Source organism: Mauremys mutica, chromosome 10 (genome assembly GCF_020497125.1).
Source record: "Mauremys mutica isolate MM-2020 ecotype Southern chromosome 10, ASM2049712v1, whole genome shotgun sequence".
In the NCBI taxonomy this organism is placed as follows: Eukaryota; Metazoa; Chordata; order Testudines; family Geoemydidae; genus Mauremys; species Mauremys mutica.
This window is the reverse complement of record NC_059081.1, coordinates 21,662,317-21,677,507: the sequence shown is the minus strand read 5'-3', so window position 1 is coordinate 21,677,507 and position 15,191 is coordinate 21,662,317. Positions and strand designations below refer to the sequence as shown.

Here is a 15,191-nt window from a genome sequence, read left to right as displayed (position 1 = left end):
TCAGCAGCTGGAGAACAGCACGTTAGAGTGCTTTACAAGTCACACCCCTCTGGCCCTTTTTGCCACATGGTATAGATAAGACTTAGAGTGTGTTGTGTTTATTGTGGGTGTCCACTTACTCATATTGATAGATACACAAATCCAGAAATATTGGCAGCTTAGGTCTAATATTCATCTCAATGAGCAAATTAGTACCTGACAGTGTTGTAGCCCCGAGTTATAAGTGGCAGTTTACAAGTGAGGAAAACAAGAATTGTATCTACTGTCAAGGTGCTAAGTGAGACATTCACTATAAAATCGTCACTGAGGTACAAGTAGGCATGGCAAGATTCGATTTAAATTATTTGTTGTTAGTAAACATCTTTCACCTGATGCACTGAAATCAATGTAAGAAAAATATCCATCTGTAAGAGTCAACAGGCAGCTTCTCCCGCACCTTGCATCTGCAGGTATCTGGTGTCCCTGGCTATGCAGCTATCCCTCTGCAGCCCTACTGTCATGGCCCCTCTCACTCACTGGCCTGGAGTACAGAGGCCTTCCCCGGCAGGAGCTGTTCAGCTGCAGGGTGGCCTGCTCTGTGGCCAGGGACTCGTCATGCTCCTCACGGCCCTGAGCAGGGGTTTCTGCTCTGCCTCATCAGGAACACAAACTTCCCCACACCCTGCAGCTCCAGGGATCAAGGGTCACTGGCCCCATGGCTGTGCTGGGAGCCCCCTGCAGTCCTGTTGTGAAACTATGAGAATTTATTAAAATAGATTAAAATTGGAAAAAGGTTAAAAATTAATATTGATGTTAGCAGTCAAATTTACAAAAACAATTGATTTTGCCATGCCTAGATATAAGCAGGCATCTAGCTTTAACATACACACTGTCTGTCTCACTCTGAAATGTCCAGCCTCTGTAATTCACAATATTTCATCTTAATCATAAATTCTAACATTTGGTGTAGAAAACCATCAATATGCTAGACTGTTGACACTCTGTTTTTGTAATTCCCAACTGTATTTATGTGCGCTAACCAAGAGTTTTTGTTGCTTCTGATTATGATTTTTACATTAAAAGTAATGATAAGACCATCCAAAAATCCTGGCTCCAAATACTTCCAATTTTAGGGTGATGACTACTGCTGATCAGATATTGTCTGGTGGAACATTTCTCCATTGGGGACTGCTTATTGGCTGAAATCGACTCTTTTCACGAAGATGTTCTATTCCAATGAAGTTGTGATGGAGCTCAGGCAAGGTTCTAACACAACCTTCCTGTTTTCCTGCCAGATCACCTGCCAGGCTCCTCAGTGGTTCCTGGCTCTTTGGCAGCCTGCTTCATAGGCTGATGGGGGAATCTGAGAGACTGGGAGTCCCGTCTCCTATGCTCTTGGATTCCATCTCCTCCCTAGCTCATTACTGCAGAATGAGGCTCCAAGCATCCTGTTAGTCCACAAGAGGGCATATTTAACAATAATTCTGGAGCTGCAAAAGTGTCTGCTTTGTCCTCATCCTTCAAATCTCTCCTTAAAACCCATGGTTGTTCCACAAGGTCTATAAGTAACTTTAAAAAAAAATTGCAAACCACTCAAAATGTATATTTGTAACTTAACCAGGGATTTGTTGTGGCACTCTGCATCCCCTGTCCTCCTAGCGTCCTAGTTTGTTTCCATATCTCAACATGTGTAGTGTCTTGGGTTCCTGCAATTGTTTGGCAGGCCCCTGTGCCCATGTGGACTCCCACTGCAGTTGATACTGCTCCCTGAAGATACGGGGATCTATCTCTATGTACTCAGTCGTGAGATTGGAGCCTTGGCCTGTAAATTTTTTGAAGCACAATGCATGTTTATTGTATTGTAAAAAATAATAAAGGATTTTAAATTCATGATTGGGTCAGTTCAGAAAAACTAGAACACAGACTAAAAATAAATTAAACTTACATGTATCCCAATTGTGTGTGCTATTCTCTGTAATTAATTTGTCTCTACAACTACTAAGTGCTCAGATACCAGAATATGGGGATGAGTGATATACAGATGCCAGGAGTAAATGAGAATAGTGTTATGCATTACACATTTTGTATGTTCTATCACTGACACTTGCTTTATTCTCTGAAACAGCTGTAGTCCCCTGTTGTGAAGAAGTGCAAGTTAACTATCATTGCTATTAGAGGACATTAGCTACTCAACTTACATAAAATAATCTCCAGCCCCGTAACTGTCTGTCTGTATGCTGTACACAGGTCAGATTCAACAATGCTTTGGCTAAACATTAACAACAGTGGGATACTGCAAATTCTTATGAACTCACAACCAACACATAGGAGTTCAAAATGCACTGCAACCATGGGAGTTTGCTTTCATGTGAACTTGAGACTTTGTAACATATGCTATTTGTGAGTTTACAATTTGCTATTTCTGTAAAAACCAAGTTGGTAGGGAAGATCACGGAATGCTGTGTGAACTCTTAGTAGGAAGCTTCACAGAACCACATGCTATGCAGTTCATAGTGCAGTGTGGGGCTGAAGATTAACAGCAGCAAGACTTCAGAAAAGATGGCTACAGATTAGTGGACATTCCAGCAACTACTGCAAGAGAACTAAAAGGCACTTCCAGCAGCTAAGAAGTGTTCTAGTCCCCTGCATAAAAATGTGGTTGAGGACTAGCCCTAATTATAGCAGCTTGAGTGTGCACTGGTAAAAGTGATCCAAATACAATTTTATATGGTTTTGCATGGGCAGAGAACTGGAGGTGAAACTGGTGGCAGAGGACAGAGCAATAATTGTAAGATACTATGTCATGAAAGCTCCAGGAAAAGAGGTCAGGGGGAGCTAAACATGTTATATCAAACTCTGAACAAGGAAATAGAGAGATCTCAGGGTTCTGAGTAGAGCAGGGTGAAATTTTTAAATGAATAGTTTATTCACCCTGGCCCAATGACTAGTCATTGTCATTCATAAAGACAATGATTATCAGCTGGGCCAGAGAGAGAACGTAAGTAAGAATGACTCTGTAACCCAGTGGTTAGGGCACTAACCTATACTATTGGAGACACAAGTTTGAGTCTCATTTTCAATGACTGTTTAATCAAACAGCTTCAACAGGAGAGCTTGAGAGACCCTTGCACCAGAATAGACCTAGAACCCAGTGGCTAGGCTGCTCTCCTGTAAAATAGGAGACCCAAGTTCTAATCATTTTCCACATCAGGGAGTTGAACCTTGGTCTCTCACATCCTTGGTGAGTATCCTTATACCTTTTAACCCAGTGGTTAGAAGGGCAGCACTGCTTCTTCTGACCATTTTGTGACTGAAACCATTCAAAAATGCCTGAAGTAAAACATTTCAGGTTGAATTACATGTTTCGTTTGACCCAAATGGAATGGATTTTTTCAATTAATCAAAATTGTAGATTTCAGTTTAGGTTGAACAAAATGGTTTTGTCTGTTTGTTACTTTTAATTTATCTCTACCACAAATAAGTGCTCAGATACCTGAAAATGGGATGAGTGATAGTTTTAGCTGCCAGCAAACCGAAAAATAAGTTATTCACCCAGCTCTAATTCTGATGGCAATGAGCTGCCATTATCAGCAGAGCTGGGCAGAAGAACTTCAAGAGAACCATCTTCCATTAGGAAATGCAGTTCTGTTGAAATCTAAATGTTCTGTAAAATCATGTCTATTTTGCCAAAATTTCTTTCTGAGAAAAAATGTGGAAAAAGATTCCAACAGTGTCAAAAAAATCCTGTTTCTACAATTTTCAAACAAAAGAATATTTTTTTAAATTTTGTATTTTATTACGTATTATAAAATTCTAAAATGTCAATATTCAACAAAATATTAAAAAGTTAAAATAAAAACAAAATAGTCTGGCTCTGAAATGATTGTTTTTTTTTCAGAATTTTCTGTTGCAGAGCATTTCAAAATTTTGGAGTTTCCTGCCAACTTGTAAAAAAAAATATTAAATCATAAAATCCTTCGCAAAATGAAATTTCTGTCCTCTGCGCAGCTGTACTTATCAGTTATTTGATTCTATCAAATTATGCATTGAATGCTTGTTTTGACTGAAATTGGAATATGCTAACATGGAAAAGGAAACAAAAAATATTAACATGGCCCCTACACAAAGATGATTTGCAAAATCATGGAGCACTGTAGTTTGGTCTTCCTAGCAAACGCGAGTTAACAGGTATACTTTGTCCTGTCTCAATGCAGGGGACTGGACTAGAAAAGCTCTCTAAGTCCCTTCTGGCCATGCATTTCTCTGATTCAAGGCCATGTCTACACCAGGGAATTTAGTGCACAGTAAACAAGAGTGTGAATTTTGCTCTTTACAGTCCAGTAAGAGTGTCCACCCAGGCAGTTAGTGTGAAGTAGTTAGTGCTGGCTTTTTTCCCCATGTAGACAGACCCAGCACTTTCTGATCACAGAGGGGAAAGAATATTGGTAGTGGTGTATATCTTATACTTGCATTCATTATATTGTGACATCTAAACTATATAGCTAAGCCGATGTTTCATAACCCTCCTAACTTTGCGAAGAAAATCAGTCATCAGCTTTGTAAGGCAATGCAGGGTTTTAGCCCCTATTGTGCTTTCAACCCCACCTGTCACAAGTTCAGAAAATAGTTTTCTGTTTTATGACCTCGGTCATGGGCATGTATGTCTGACTCCAATATATCAAATGCCTAGACATAAGGAATATATAACATGTAGTAAACACACACACTCTATACTGTAATAATAATGCACACACAGGCACATGCAAATACACATAATCTATTTCATCTGAAGAAGGATGACCTTTTGCAGTACAGAATGAATTACAAATCTTTTCTAGCTGCTACAAGTGTATAGATCATATTCTTGTAGCCCCCATAAAAGTCATAGTTGCTGTCAACTTGAGAAATCTTGGCTCAGTACTCATGTTTCTCTTTTGCTGTCATGAGAGAAAAGCAATCCTTCTTGTTAGAAGGACAGGATGTACTGCTGGAAAATATCTTGACAAATGACCTTTTCCTAGTTTTAACAGCTCTAGAATCCAGATTCTTGGAAATAAATATGTTTACATTTGCCATTACATTAAATAATAGAGCTGTCTATGTTTTGCTTAATCTTTTCTGGCTGTTTCATTATATAAACTGCATCTTGACCAAACTCCTTGTATAACTTTCTTAAAAACACAATAGCTTATATTGATGTTTTAATCTGTAGCCTGAGTTTGTATTTATCTTTTTGCGTTACCTTAGAAGACACATATATTTTAACTCTACATTAACCAGGCACCAAATATCTTAATGACTTTGACCTCTTCAGTAACACTTCTTATCCCTTATTGCATTAGAGAAAAAAGGAAGCTAAGCAAGTCCACACATTTTAACCAAAGAAGGACAAAATAAATCTTTCCACAATCATTATAATATTCCAGAGTATGACTGTTCTGTCTTGTTAGAGGTGACAACAAGAACCCATCCTTCATAACAATGAACATGTCAGCTGAGTCCTTTTTCTCAGCTGTCATGATATCATTATGCATATGGCAGAGAGAAAAATGGTACAATTTGATGAAGCATGGATTTGTTCAGATGTAAAGCTCATATCTCAACAGATGTGATCTTTAAGTTTAAAACGGGAATGAAAATATGAATCAGCTTTTATTAACGTTTGCACAGCTGCCTGTACATGTTATATAAGAAGAGATTATATTTCTGTGGTTTTCCTGCAGGATATGATGTTTCCATTTTCTAGCAATGCTCACTGTGTTTTTCATTTAATGGAAAGTTATTTTTAAGAAATAACCAGGTCCTTGTTTTTTTGACAAATACCATAACTAGACTTAGGCACCAAACACTTTAAAAAGTAAACAACAAGTTCCATTTAATGCTTTTCTCTTTTTGTATAGAGTACCTCACTATCTAAACCTGCAGAATGCTCTAAATGCCAAAATGTATGTCAGGTGAGCTGGTTTTGGCCCTAAGGGGAACAGTACTGCATATCTGTGTGAACAGCATTGCATTTAAATGTATAGCTTGCAGATGACACTATAATAAATGACTGGATCTTAAGTATCTTTCACTAAACGCAACTAAGATAACTCAAGCTCCTTTCTGGAAATAATAGGAGCCGTTACTACAAATACATTTCAGTGAAAGAGACTATTACGGTTACAAACATATCTTATTCTTGCAGTTAATTACTTCCCAGCACTCTTTGGCCCAGAATATTCACATGACTGCTTACCTTATATGAATAACTTCCTATACACACAGCTGCCTTGAGAAGCTGAAAATATTCTGTCCAGAATGCAAGTTGCACAGCTGGCTATCACTAGGAAAAAATTATGTGAAATCCAATAGTTTTCAAGTCTGCTTTAGGATGAATTTTTGAAGTGGAGATGGCAAGATTGTGTGCTGAGTGAATTGTCACCAAGTACTTTGAAAAGATCATTTTGAGACTATCTACACAGACGGAAGGTGGATTGTTGAGGGGAAGAGATACACTAAACATGGCTATTTTGAGAGCCACATGAAAATGTATATGGAAGGGGGCCTCATGATATGATTAGGGGAGGGAATCATACCTAGTGGAAGAGAGAAGCAATATAAGATCTGAAAGAGACAACTTCCATAGAACGGATGAAGGGAATGGATGGGGAAAGGTTTGTGACTTGTTCATCACAATTCTGAGTCAAAGGTCCTTGGTAAGAATCAGACCATTAAAAAAATGGGTATTTGCCACCAAACTTCACTAAATTCACCTCATTTATGTACTGTTTTGTGATTCGTTAGCTCTCTTAACCATTTTTTAATCAGGAGAAAGGTCAGCAATGACTGGGAAGTGAGTGTATGAGTGATTACTTATATTCTAGGCCTAATTTCTGATCTCACTTATATTAGTTTTACATGAATTAAACTTAATTGATTTAAGTGGAAATACTGTGATTTAAACAGTCATTAATGATAGTTGTCATCTGTGCAACCATTTTTGTTGATGCTTTGAAGAAATGGATACAGTGGTAATTCCCAGTATATGTTAACCTAGGCCATGTGCTTACAATCTAACTGTGCTTCCTGTTATCATGTACAACCCTATTGGGTAGGGGGGAGTAAATCTATACTTATACTTTTCTCTGTAAATTAGGCAGTATATAACCCCTTTCATTTCCACTACCCATGCACATACTAATGTTTCACAGTGGAGTAGTAGGACCATGAGTCTAAAACATAGTACCGTCACTGGATTTTATTATTTTCATGATAAAAATAATGCCATTAATAGTATACATTTATGTAATTACATTCCTAAACAATAAGGCCCCTGAAATAAATTCCATGTTCAATGTGTTTGTGTGAAAATCGTTTTATGCAAATTTACATTTATATGAAGTGGAAATGCTGAATATTTTTAGCTGAAATGAAAGGTTTTAAAATACAATAATCATTTGTCACTAAGCTTAACAAGGACAAATATCATGCAATGAAATAAAAGGTCATCCAATGGAGAAAATTTAAATATACAGTACATCCTGAAGCAAAAGACTGACTTGAAGTTTTGTTTTTTTGTTTCTGAGGGGGGAGAGGTAAGGGGAGCATTTTCCCAACTTTGTTAAAGGTAAATGTGTTATTTATTTATTTAAAAATGTGGTTTTTATAGTTGACCATTTTTCTTCCCAAACACCCATGTCTTAGTCTTCTTCCTTGTTTCCTGGCTGTTAACCATGGCTTAAGAGAGATTCTAGTTCCATGTCACCACATAAACTGGAGTCTAGGCGTCCTGATCCAGAAGAAGAATGGAAGTGATCCATTCTCGATCCACAGATAAGTGTTGCAGGTCTACACTAAATTTTTTTGCCAATATTGGAGTGTCATTTAGGGGTGTGATTTTTTTTTTTGCAACATTTTTATAGCAGCAACAGCCCTAATGTACACACAGTTATATCAGCATAAGTGTTTTAGCCTGGTTCTCAACCAGGGTACATGTACCATTGGGGTTACACAGAGGTCTTCTAAGGGATACATCAACTCATCTAGATATTTGCCTAGTTTTACAACATGCTACATAAAAAGCACTAGCAAAGTCAGTACAAACTAAAAATTTATACAGACAAAATAAGAAAGTAAGCAAATTTTCAGTAATAATATGCTGTGACACTTTTTGTATTTTTATGTCTGATTTTGTAATCCAAGTAATTTTTAAGTGAGGTGAAACCTGGAGTATGCAAGACAAGTCAGACTCCTGAAAGGGATAAAGTAGTCTGGAAAAGTTGAGAACCACTGTCTTATTTCACTCACTGAACCAATACAAGATATGCCAATAAGAGCCCTTTTTGCCAGTATAAGCTACATCTGCACTAGGTGAGTTTGCCAGTTTGTAGCTATAACAGCAAACCTTTTCTAGTGTAGTCCTGGCCTAGGTCAGTGAGGGGTGATTCATGAGATCTTCATCCATTCCTGGTAGTTCTCTATAAATTCTGACACACACATACACCTCAAACCACCTTACTCAGCTGCTCACAAGAATATTGGAGTCACAGAGGTAACTGCTACTATTTGACGTTGTTGTTGTTAATTAGCATGATGTCATAAACTTTACAGTTCAAAGATTTGCTTTGTATTGCATCCCATTCACAGCCTATATGTTCTCTTTATAGACCTTTTCCTGCAAAAAACATACAGATGTAAGTGACTTTCCCCACTCAGATTATTCAGGTGAATAAAGTTACTTGTGTGCAAATTAAATGTTTTCAGGGTTGAGACCTTAGATGCTAAATTGTTCCAAGAAGGAATTCTGTTTTCCTATGTGTTTGTACAGCACCTAGCACAATGGGGTCCTGATCTTCACTGGGGCTTGTTTGGTATTCCTAAATTAGAAAAAAACAATAAATTAGAACAAAGTAGTATTCTTTTAGTTCATCTCCCATAATAATTATTTCTTATGCCTAAATGTGCCAAGAATGTTCTTAGCCAAAGCACAGAAAAATTCCCCTCTTTTGTTCTAAGAGTTTTCTTTATAATGTTACCTGTCACACCCAGGTCTAAAAAAGGTTCTAGGAAAGGCAGACATGATTAAACTGTAACTGAAAATTGAAAAGACTTTTTTTTTAAACATGTGTGCTATTAAGAGTGCACTTAATCAGAGAAAGTGACAAACAATTTGTTGTAAGACACATAAATACTAGTTGGAAACTAATTTCAATGGTATAAAAGGCAATCGGCTCTTGCATATAAAGTAAATGGAAAAATTGTCTGCATACATTATCACTCATGCAATATACTACATTCATTTAGAACAGCTACTTCCTTCTCTTGACCATAGCAGCCATATATGTCAACAGTGCAGAACTTGGCCAGAAACTGTTCAGAACAGGGAGTGAAAGCCACAACATCATTTTCCATTTTTTCCTTTGGTCATATTTAATATTTTTAAACTGTAACCCTGCCTGGTTTCTTTGGTTCCTGACCTTCTCTATTGCCAGAGCTCTCACCTAAAAACTCTGCAAAGTTTCAATTTCTAAATGTCACAAAATATCAAGTGAGTACAGAAGACGAGAAGCAAGTCAATAAATGTTTGTATTCCTTGCTTGATGCTCTTTTGTATTTCATTTTATATGGGGGAAAAATTAGTCCCAAGTTTAATCTCTTCTCCAAGTAAAATAGGTATAGAACACGGAGCCTGGGGTATCAGACAGTTGAAAGTATTGATTACAGTGCACAGCAATTTACTAAATAAATAAAATTGAAATGCCTTCAAACAATTTAGGAGAAAGCGTACTGTTTCCTATGGTGGAAAAAGCTATAATTAAAAAGCTATCAACAGTCTGGGATTGTCAAAAGTACTTTGTCACCTGAAGCACATTCCTTGTAATTATCTTTTAGGCTTTAAGCTAGATCACCATTAACCTCAGAAGAAGAAGGGTTACTATGCTTTCTGGTGTGAGAAATTGTATCATCATGTAAATTAAACCCCGTTAGGCAGTCAAATTGGATTTAGGGAATGATTGAGAATTAAAGCTAGTCATGTATATTATCAAATGATACAAAGCATGAGATGTTAAGGGGGAAAAATCAGAAAATATTATATTCCCTTCCATTTTCTTAAAAATTTAAAACTATTATTGGGTAAAATACAGGAATAGAAACACAGGTGTTGAACAGAATAAAAGAAATAACACACGTGAAATTTGGTTACATGCACTTTTTCAGATAATACAAAATGAGACAACCCTGTGTCAAGTAAAATAATGTAATAGGACCATAACACTACAACTCCACTGCCCAAGAGCTTCTGGCAAGTAATTATCAGAGTGGATAAGCAGAATGCAGCTATCCAAATTTTCCACTGATAAATATACCAATATTGGTATATTTAATATGTAAAAGCCTTTCCATCCATGCAACTTCTATTTTAACTAGTAATTACCTTTAGCATGAAACATATTTCCAAGTTTTGACTGACTGATGAAAAATTAATAACTGTAAGACTTCAAAATAATTATCCAGGAGGGAAGAAGAATGCTGAAAAAATATTTTCCCTCCTATCAGTATAATACTGAAAACTGTGTGTGTTTCAAAGACAAGGAGAATGAACTCCTTGCAAGCACTGTTTGCTTTTCAGATTTTAAATCAGATATTGATTCCTCAAGGAATCAATCCTGAACCACTTAAAGGAGGGGAAAGTGATCAGGAACAGTCAGCATGGATTCACCAAGGGCAAGTCATGCCTGACTAACCTAATTGCCTTCTATGACGAGATAACCGGCTCTGTGGATGAGGGGAAAGCAGTGGATGTACTATTTCTGGATTTTAGCAAAGCTTTTGATACAGTCTCCCACAGTATTCTTGCCAGCAAGTTAAAGAAGTCTGGGCTGGATGAATGGACGGTAAGGTGGATAGAAAACTGGCTAGATGGTCAGGCTCAACGGGTAGTGATCAATGGTTCCATGTCTAGATGGCAGCCGGTATCAAGTGGAGTGCCCCAAGGGTCGGTGCTGGGGCCGGTTTTGTTCAATATCTTCATTAACGATCTGGAGGATGGTGTGGACTGCACCCTTAGCAAGTTTGCAGATGACACTAAACTGGGAGGAGTGGTTGATACGCTGGAGGGTAGGGATAGGATACAGAGGGACCTAGACAAATTAGAGGATTGGGCCAAAAGAAATATGATGAGGTTCAACAAGGACAAGTGCAGAGTCCTGCACTTAGGACGGAAGAATCCCATGCACTGCTACAGACTAGGGACCGAATGGCTGGTAGCAGTTCTGCAGAAAAGGACCTAGGGGTTACAGTGGACAAAAAGCTGAATATGAGTCAACAGTGTGCCCTTGTTGCCAAGAAGGCTAATGGCATTTTGGGTTGTATAAGTAGGGGCATTTCCAGCAGATCAAGGGATGTGATCATCCCCCTCTACTCAGCACTGGTGAGGCCTCATTTGGAGTACTGTGTCCAGTTTTGGGCCCCACACTACAAGAAGGATGTGGATAAATTGGAGAGAGTCCAGCGGAGGGCAACAAAAATGATTAGGGGGCTGGAGCACATGACTTATGAGGAGAGGCTGAGGGAACTGGGATTGTTTAGTCTGCAGAAGAGAAGAATGAGGGGGGATTTGATAGCTGCTTTCAACTACCTGAAAGGGGGTTCCAAAGAGGATGGATCTAGACTGTTCTCAGTGGTAGAAGATGACAGAACAAGGAGTAATGGTCTCAAGTTGCAGAGGGGGAGGTTTAGGTTGGATATTAGGAAAAACTTTTTCACTAGTAGGGTGGTGAAGCACTGGAATGGGTTACCTAGGGAGGTAGTGGAATCTCCTTCCTTAGAGGTTTTTAAGGTCAGGCTTGACAAAGCCCTGGCTGGGATGATTTAGTTGGGTTTGGTCCTGCTTTGAGCAGGGGGTTGGACTAGATGACCTCCTGAGGTCCCTTCCAACCCTGAGATTCTATGATTCTATGATATGTTTACAAAGATTCAATCTTTTGGTGACCAATTTGAAATGAGTTGGTGATCTATCTGGTTCCCGGAAGACAAGGACTTATATTTAAAGATATATTATCACCACAACTTAGGGCGACCAGACAGCAACTGTGAAAAATCGGGATGGGGGTCCGTGGTAATAGGAGCGTATAAAAGAAAAAGGCCCAAAAATTGGGACTGTCCCTATAAAATCGGGACATCTGATCACCCTACCACAACTGGAGGTCTCCTAATTGACAGTCACAGCGGAAAAGCCAAATATTTGAATAGGCACGATGACTGGATTCCTGTAGGTGGCCCAGCTGGGGCAGGTTCAGACACAGTGACCAAATTAGGGCCAATGCAAGTTACCTTATCCTAACCCATTCTGCACCATTCCTGAGAGTGAAGGGAGGACTTCTGTCTCGATCTTTCTCAATCCTGCACTTTTCCAAAAGCTTTGAGGCCCAGATCCTCAAAGGTTTGAAATAAATGGAAGTTAGGAGTCTAGAAAAACCTTTAAGGATCTGGGCCTAAATTCATAACAAACATTTTAAAACACAGAACTATTGTATCTCAGAATTTCCACTGGTGCTTTAAATTCAATTCCCCATACAGTAGCTGTTAAGTAGTTGTAAGGCTACAATTATACACAAATAGAACATTATCACTTCAGCAAACATGAGTTACCTATGTTAAACAAGACACCTGCTTGACAAAACACCAAGGCTTTTTACCATTTTACAAGAAAATCTTTGTCTTTCATGAATGCATTGTGCACAATAGAGAACTCTGTCATTCTTCAGGTAATGTCAGTAAGAGTTTGTGTAATATCTTTTTCTCAGCCATTAGAATGAAACCAGGAGCTTTGCAAATGAGAAGTTGCATGTAGTTAATCTTTAGAAAGTACCCTTTTTTTGTAGTTAAATATAAAAAAAAATTGCTAACACTTCCAGGAAGCTTTCTGAAAGTTAAAAAAAAATTGCTTTCAAAGAGAACTTTTAGTTTTTCTGCCAAATTACTGCATGTTGATAGTGGCCTGCAGTGACAGACTTTATGCTTTCAACTTGTGGAAAGGGGATAATTGAAGTGGTGTGCGCAATAAAATGAGAAGATGCATCAGTTCCATATAAACCTTTTAAAAGCCTCAAAATGCAAAGTAAGGCACACTGATGTGAATTGCATAAGGATACAATTAATTTGTACATGAAAGAAGATTTTTTTAGTATGCTATTAGCCTCTGTAACAGCTGAATATACAAAAAAGCCAATCATTTATAACCTTGCCAGAAGTATGACAAACTGCTTGCTGCATTTTTTTAAAGCTAAACTGATGCATAATGTTTTTATAAAATGATTCTGTTAACCCTCATTTGCCACCATTGTACTTAGTTAGAAAAATGAATATCGACAATAACAAGAGTACTGGGTTCATAATAATGTTGCAAGAAACAAAGGTGACCTATTAGAGAGAGAGAGAGAGAGAGAGAGAGGTAATTGCTATTCAATTTGTACTGAAGACACTTGAATGTTCAGTAATAAAACATTTTTCCTTTGTTTCCTGAATGTGTCTATTCCTTTTTACCTGGTTGTTAATGAAAGTATCTGAAAAAGAAATAAAAAAGCTATTTCCCTTCCACCTCCCCCTATTTTTCTAACAAACTCAATTCTGCCATTCACCACAACCACTGATCTTTGCATTGAAACATTCAGTTGGTTCTCTCTTTAGTTAACCTATTCTACTCTGTATTATTCAGCTCATACAATGCATATCCATTTTGTTTTTTGGGCAGAAAAATATGTAGAAAACCTCAAAGAAATTTCCTTTTTTGTTGCTAAATAGTAACATTTTTAGATACAGCTGGTCAAGGAAACTACTCTTGAAAAACCCTGCTAACAATGGAAGTCAAATTACACTTCAGATATTAAAATGACAAAATTGTGACATTGGTAAATTATTTCCTGCAAAGTATAAAAAAGAATGAATCATGGCATTTCACTAACCTAATCTAATCAATAATTCTGTAATTCATATGCAATCATAGCTCACTTTTATTCATCATTACATGAGTGCAATAATTAGTCTGTCCTCTATGAAAGTATATGTGACAGCATTAAATAATATAGAGTAAGAGCACTTCTTATGAAACAACAGGAATCTAGCACTCTGTCAGTTCACATGGGTAGCTGTCAGTAATGTTAATAGGAGTTAAAAGCTCATATTAGCAGAAGAAGCCCCATGAGGTTTAAAGGTACCTTGGAAACTACATGTTGTACCTACTAGAAATTTCAATCTGGTGAGGATTATTTTCTGGAATTTAATATTGATATAATTTACTCAAACATACTCATGTTCATGCTCAATGCTATTTAATATTGATATGATATTTTCAAATACATATATGAATGTTTATGTTACAAGAGGCAAAGCTATGAATGAGCTATGCAGGTCAGTGCTTACCTTGCATTGGTTTAATTTTCTTGGTGCTAAGCACTGGAAGTTCCAGCTGAAGTTGGGGGAAAGTTGGGGGAGTACGGATGCTTTGTATCTCTGAAAAGCTGACCAGTATGTCCCTTAATATAAATCTCCATGATAAGTTTTTGCTATAGAGGCAGCTTTCAAGGTGCCAAGAAGATATACAAGTAAACAAACTGTATTCTTGATATTTTTTGGACAACATATAATGCTTTTGACACATAAGGAAGCAAACATTGCACAACCACAGTGGCTTGTTTTCCATAAGAAATGAGGGGAGGAAAATCGGTGGTTTTCAAATGTAATAGGAAAATGAATTTTGGTTTAAATATTGATTAGCCAGCAGGGTCTCCTTGATAGTCATATGGCTGGACACCAACATGCAAAAGCTTGGAATAAAAGAGTCAACACTGCAATCATAAAACAAAAATCCGTGCACCCCTCAAATGAAATTAGTCCCTGCTGTCATTCCATTGAGTAATGACAAGGATGATTTTGACTCATTGGCTGATATCCCAGCCCTTCTGAATTACATGAGGGTTTAGCTATTGACTTCAAACAGGTCAGGATTTCACCTATTATCTTTAAAACGTGAGAGAGAAAATTTTATCCTTAATTCCTTTCTTTTCCTGTATTTTATCTCTTCTTACTCATGTCTCCCTCTCTTGCCATTTTGCCTACCTTCAAACTCTGACTGCTATAAAAGACTCAGTTTAGAGTGCTGAAAGAACAGTTCCTAATGCAGAACAGGAGAGCAATGACGAAGGCTGTGATGTAGAGTACTTTGGCTGCAC

At 37.6% G+C, this 15,191-nt stretch overlaps 1 protein-coding gene and 2 long non-coding RNA genes across 4 annotated transcripts in view; 2 read left to right on the top strand and 1 right to left on the bottom strand.

The window, feature by feature from the left end:
- The window catches only part of LRP1B (LDL receptor related protein 1B), a 1,288,869-nt gene that overhangs the window by 105,393 nt on the left and 1,168,285 nt on the right, over positions 1 to 15,191 (top strand). The window lies entirely within an intron of this gene.
- LOC123378260 overlaps positions 1 to 15,191 on the top strand; it is a 113,966-nt gene that overhangs the window by 81,515 nt on the left and 17,260 nt on the right. The window lies entirely within an intron of this gene.
- Positions 8,230 to 15,191, bottom strand: part of LOC123378259 — a 60,792-nt gene continuing 53,830 nt past the window's right edge. Inside the window, exon 3 of the long non-coding RNA XR_006582532.1 lies at positions 8,230 to 8,837. This is a non-coding gene — a long non-coding RNA (uncharacterized LOC123378259). The remainder of the gene's footprint in view (positions 8,838 to 15,191) is intronic.